The following is a 6,426-nucleotide window of genomic DNA, read 5'->3' on the forward strand; positions in this document are numbered from 1 at the left end:
AGATGGGAGATACCTTCTTTTGAGTTGTTGGCCAGGGTGGCCCAAGGGATTCCCAGATAGTAACCCAGCATAGAACTGGGATAATGAACAGCAGACCCCAATCTTATCTAAAGGAATATTGACAACTGATTGCTGCTAGATGAAGAACAGCTGACTTTCCTAAAACAAAGACCTCTAAATAGGCTGACTAGATTCACTAGATGGACAAGTAGTGGGGAATGGCTGGGGCGGGGGAAGGTGACAATGCAGTGGACAGTAGCAGAGATGACAGAGTATAAGGGCTCTAGTGTGGGTGGGAGGCTATGGGAGGGTTCCATCTTGGAAGTGGGTGTATAGTTGAATAAGATGGTTTGGGATGTTCTGTGTGATACATACATACACACACACACACATCAACAAATTGAAAAAATGCATTATATTTGAGGAAGAAGCATGGGAATTTACATCATGTTCATTAGTAGAGGTGATAAGCATTACCATTGAAATCTACCCAATGACTTTATAGACATACACAGGGGCCAAGGATCCAAGTGCAACTGATTATGACTAGTAATAGATACATACAGATTAGAGATGTATGTGCTAACATCTTAGTATTAGTAACAAACACAGTGAGTCTTTCTGCAAGGAACAATATATTCTAAAATGAAATGGAGATCTTTTTTAAAGGTTAAAAACTCATTCAATTTTATGTCTTACAGGGGTTATACTGAGTTCAGTATTGTATAACTGTATTATTTCAACAGCGAACCTAAAAATTTTATAGCCACTTTTGAAAGAGATGTATTTTTGCTCTGGAAACTGTTTTTGAGTATGTTAAAGCTGTAATGATATGCTTCTTCTAAAAAAATTAAAAAAGAATATTAAAAAAAAGAAATCCAAACGAATTATATACTGTAAAAAGCTAATAGTGTAGAATCATAAAATAATAGAATACTTAGTTAATTACCTGCTATATGTCTATTAGACCTCCCCATTGTCCAGTTTCTTGGATGTATATACTTTGGTCACCTTTGTAAAGAAAACAATTTTATAATATCATCTTGTCTAAAGAGAATAGGATCATTTTATCTTTTCTTGGGCAGGGCTGATTGAAATTTGCTTAGGTACTATTTGGAAGTTCAGTTTTGTAATACCATTCAAAATTTCATTGGGTGATTAACACAGAAAGTCATAACTGGCCAAAATGAAGAGAATAAGTATCTGCTGAGTATGTGTCCCTGGACAGACTCCTATGTCAAACCTCTGCCTCTCAGGGACCATTGCAAAAGTGGAAGGGCTGTACGAGCCAGGGCTGGTGGGTGACCACAAGGAAACAAAGTTTTCTAGACTTCTGGGAACCTGCTCATATGAACTCACAGCAATGGTGACAGCATGCAAACTCAAACCAGACTGACCCAGCATAGAACTGGATGAACTCGCACTGAGAGACGTCTGGAGTTATAAACTTGACTCAGTAGGTCTTAACATATATGTCAGAATGCGTGAAATCTGGTGGGGAGTCAATGGGGGTACAGATGGGGAGGGGGTCTAAATAGGATTAAGATGTATTATATGAAATGCACAAAAATTCAAAATACATTAAAATGTTTTTTAATTTGGGATAACTTCTATCAAGTTCCCTTTACTACAAACTGTAAAATTTGATGCAATGTTCACAGACTGTGCTGGCTCCATATACGTTAAACTGAGTTTTAGCTTTAAGGGTCTCTTGCTTGTGGCATGGAAGCCTATTACACATTGATATTGTGATGCAAATTCTGGTGGGCACCTTCGTGCTATGATGCTGGGCAAGTGGGCTCTGTGGGTAAGAGCCTTCCTAGAAACCATGGCTACAGCAGGATAACTGCAAGAACTTTGAACACAGACATTTCTGCATTCAGATGAATATGTTTCTTCAAGTTCACCTATCTGTTTCTCTAACTCAGCTTTCCCTTGGCTGGATCCCCCAAACACTCACAGGCATTCCTAGGCCAGAAACACAGAGTATTAGAGGGAAATGAAGATGGTCTTGACCCACTGAAGTGAAATATCTTTTGCATGTCACATCGCTAGGGGTCCTTATAAGGCCTGGGAAGGAGCCCTGTAGATGGGGGATTCTGAGCTTCCGCTTTCTTTGATAGCAGCAAACTTATGTTCCAGTAAACCCATCAGAAGACGAAGAAAGTATGGTAAGCTCAAACCTACCAAACATCACAGCTCAGCCACACGGGGTACTGGAGAGTATTGGTTGTTTCCATTTGTGGTAGTGTAGCTGTCTTGGAACTGTGCTTTGCTGCCTCTCCAGCCTTCCCAGGACATTGAAGTAGATTGTTAACCTGGGACTGGATCAATATTCAAAATCCAAAAATGTGATTTCTACTTAGTGTACTGGTTTCATACTAAAATACAGTTTAAAAAAAAATCAAAGTTTCATGGCCAAAGAGATGGCTCAGTGCTTAAGAGCACTGGCTGTTCTTGCAGAGGACCTGGGTTCAGTTCCTAGCACCCACATGGTGGCTAACAACTGTCTGTAACTCCAGTTACAGAGCATTCATCACCCTCTTCTGACCTCTGTTGGTATTGCACATCACAGGTATACTTATATACATGCAGGCAATATACTCATACACATAAAAAAAAATAATAAGGCCAGGCATGGTGTCATATGCCTTTAATCCCAGCACTTAGGAGGCAGAGGCAGGCAGATCTCTGTGAGTTCAAGGCCAGCCTGGTCTACATAGTGAGTTCCAGGTCAGCTGGGGCTACAGGGAGACCCTGTCTCAAAAAGACCAAAAGAGTAAAAACTAAAAAAATAAATAAATAAAGATAATAAAATATTTTAAAAATCAAAGTTTGACTATGGTGAGTTAGGGAACTTCTTTCTGTATGGGAGACACAGAGCAGAGGCAGAACTTGTTAAGATGATGTGCACAAAGGCTACCGTGCCACAACACACACTTCAGTGACTTGCTGACTGTGGCACCTTGAAGGGGAGGTGACGGGTGGAGACAAAGATTGGCAACTCAGAGAGGCAGGAGGTGTTTGTTCTCCCCTGTACTCAGCACACAGTCAGTAGCCCCTTCAACGTGGCCTCATCAAGATGGTGTCAAAAGACTCAAGCTGTGCCTCTGCTCCTTTAACACACTAGATGCTAAAGTCATTCTGTTTTCCTTCTGTGTTACATTCCTTCTCGGCCAAACTTGGTGTTCTGAAATGGATCTATGAACAAAGGGTGCACCATAAAACACCATAATATCCCAAATTCGGGTGCTAGAGGTTAGCAGAGAGCACATTGACTAAATGCTGCCACAGCAGCGTTTAGCAGAGGAATTATAGTTGTTACTCTTCAGGGTGCATTTTGCTCTGCCTGGGAAAGTTAATGTGTTTCATGATTGCTACCAGGAAAGGACATGGGCCCTGAGAGATCTTGGTTCAACAATAGCTGTCTTATTTAACAGTCATTGGCTTTATGACCACCTTAGGAGCCACTGAGGAGGATAAGAAATACACAGAACTGGTGCGGGGCCACCCTCTCTCCCTTCCATTCAGAAAGGAAGAGATACCACTATAACACATAGCCCTGAGACCTCTTGACTAATATAGCCTCCCTAATTAATATTAAGACCATTAGACTGCCTGAAAAGTCAGTACGAAGCACTGAACACAAGGGGCTACACAACAGTGCTGGTCCTATCACTGACCCACCCATCTGGTGTGATTGGTACTGTTTTTAAGTACCCTTCCCTTCAATGCCATTTGAATTTTAAGAGTCATGCTTAAGTAATTACTACCCCCCCCTCCTTCCTCCCTAATCGTTCTTTCCTCTGAATTGCTACCAAAGTAACTGGAGTCGTATAATTTTAGAGCTGGGGAGCCCAGGGAGAGAGGTTAGGATGCTGATGAACCAAGCATTGGGCAGGCTTAGAAACCTCTGAACAACCCTCACAGCTGGCCCCACACATTTGCTTCCTGTTAACCAGGGCTGGCAGAAGCTGATGTTGGAAAGATTGCAAGTTTCTGTGCCCCACAGAAGCAAGATAAAGCTCAGGCAAATGAGTGTTGATTTAATTTAGAAAGCCTCTGTTTTTTATTTGGTACTAAACAAATCGTGCCATTTACAAGTCCTGTGACACTTGAAGATTCAAGCAGTGATTTTTAACAAGCAGGACAAGGTATGTGACAGGCAGCTACTGAGACAAATCGAAGGCAAAAACAAGAGACGTTTGCAAATAATAACCCTTGTGCCTGTCACCTGTGATGACCTCTTTCTTTGTGTTGTTTCATCCTAAAATTCATTCTGACCTGATCTCCTCTTTTTGACCTATGAATGCCATTTGCCAAAACATGTATTATTAGGACAAGAAGCAGATGTGAAGGCCAAGCTGAATTATGATTCCCCAACCTTTGGTTCTGGACTTGAGTGTCTATATATGTGACATTGGAAACCTCATCCAGGACCAAGTACTAACTACACAGGAAGAGATTGCATATTTTGTGTCTGAAAACCCAAAGTTTGCTGCTTGGACACTCCCCTGTGTTCTGCAAGCTGGGTACATCAGTAGATTCAAGCCTTCTCCCCTAGCCAAGAAAACTATAATATTCAGAGGAAATTAATTTTCCTCTCTGCTAACTGTACAGTCAGACCTGACTTGGGTTCTGTTCTATACCCTGTTCCTCTCCCCAAATAAGCGACACCCAGAGGAATTTCCATTATAGTAACAATCAATATAAATGCTGATTTCATGTTAGCAATACGTGCCTATCATGACAATAGAATACCAGGCCATTTGCATGTTGTATTGGACACAAATTTGGCTGCAGAGAAGAAAACAAATATTCTTATACATTATCCATGAAAGAAAATACACAGAAAAGTGTTAAACAAGTGCTATCAGAGGAAGAATATGTTGGTAATTTTCCAAGCCTCCTCTCCTCAGTGATGCTAACCTTCAAAGCCCAAGACTCCAATAGGCAGTGTGCTCCCAGATTCCATTTCCCAGGAAGCCAAAATTGAGAGACATGGTCCGTATGGGCTTTTAAATCTCAGATCATGCATCTCCCTGAGTGAAATTTGGGTCTCAGATGCTACTATGGAAATGAGGCAGACTTTAGGAGGTCTGGTTTTGGGGGTGCATCAAGAGCTGAATGTTAAATTTTTATTTGTTCCAGAAAGTGTTGGCAACTTAGTACAGCAAATTTGATCAGCACCATACGTCCGACCTGTCTCAGCGATGGTGCCATACGTGTGACTAGGCTGCAAAGCAGCTTGTGTTTGTGAGGAAATGACAGGCACAGGAAGGAGACGGAGAATGCTGAAACTGTCCCTAACAGTGCACAAAGAAGGGGGCCACTGCCTCAGAGAATGGTGTGTTGGCTGGAGAAGAGATCGATCGCAGGGCTGGCGGGAAGAATGGAGATTTGTGACAGAAGAGACAGGGATCTGGAGGAGCCTAGATCAGAGAAGAGACAGGAAGTCCCAAGAGAAATGAGTTTACTTCTCCCTACTCTGGGGGCTGGTAGGAAGCCCAGAAGAGCTTGCATGGGAGGGGCTGAGCTGTGAACTGGAGCAAACTGTTTCCAAAGTCCTGAAAGGCAGAGGCAGGTTTGCTTCAGTTTCTTAAAAGACACCTTATTAGGGGCTGGAGAGGTGGCTCAGCGGTTAAGACTGTTCTAGCAGAGGACCCGAGTTTGATTCCCAGCACCCACATGACAGCTATGAACCATCCTTAACTACAGTTCCAGGGGAGTCGACGCCCTCTTCTGACCTCCGTGGCGTTGCACGACATGGGTGCACTCACATACATGCAGGCGATACACTCGTACACATAAAATAAAAATATTTTTTTAAAAAAGATACCTTAGCCAGGAGTGGTGTCGCACGCCTTAGTCCCAGCACTTGGGAGGCAGAGGCAGGTGGATCTCTGTGAGTTCAAGGCCAGCGTGGTCTACATAGTGAGTTCCAGGACAGCTGGGGCTACAGGGAGACCCTGCTTCAAAAAGACCCCCCCCCAAAAAAAAGATACCTCATCAGAGAAGATTTCCTTAGGTTCTGGCTTGAAAGAAATACCCAGTCCTTCTCCTTCTCAGGACTGATGCTTCTTGTAAAAGTCTAATGCTCATGGGTGGTACCCAGGGACAACTCTCTTTCAAGTTGGATTTTCTGGTGTATTTAGTTTGAAAAACAGGTTTATTGGACTATTGCTGTCACCACATTGGGCTTACCTGTGGCTGATGTTTACTAGACAATGGTGTTGCTTTCTGTTTTTGTTTTTTGTTAAATGTGCCTGAATATATTGCCTGCATGTATGTAAGTGCACCCCAGTCATGCAATACCTGCAAATGTTAGAAGAGGGCATCAGATTCCCCTGGAACTGGAGTTAAGGATAACTGTTGGCCACGATGTGGGTGCTGGGAATTGAACCTGAGTCCTTTGCAAAGCAGCCA

Source organism: Nannospalax galili, unplaced genomic scaffold, assembly GCF_000622305.1.
Source record: "Nannospalax galili isolate Female #2095 unplaced genomic scaffold, S.galili_v1.0 scaffold109, whole genome shotgun sequence".
NCBI lineage: Eukaryota > Metazoa > Chordata > Mammalia > Rodentia > Spalacidae > Nannospalax > Nannospalax galili.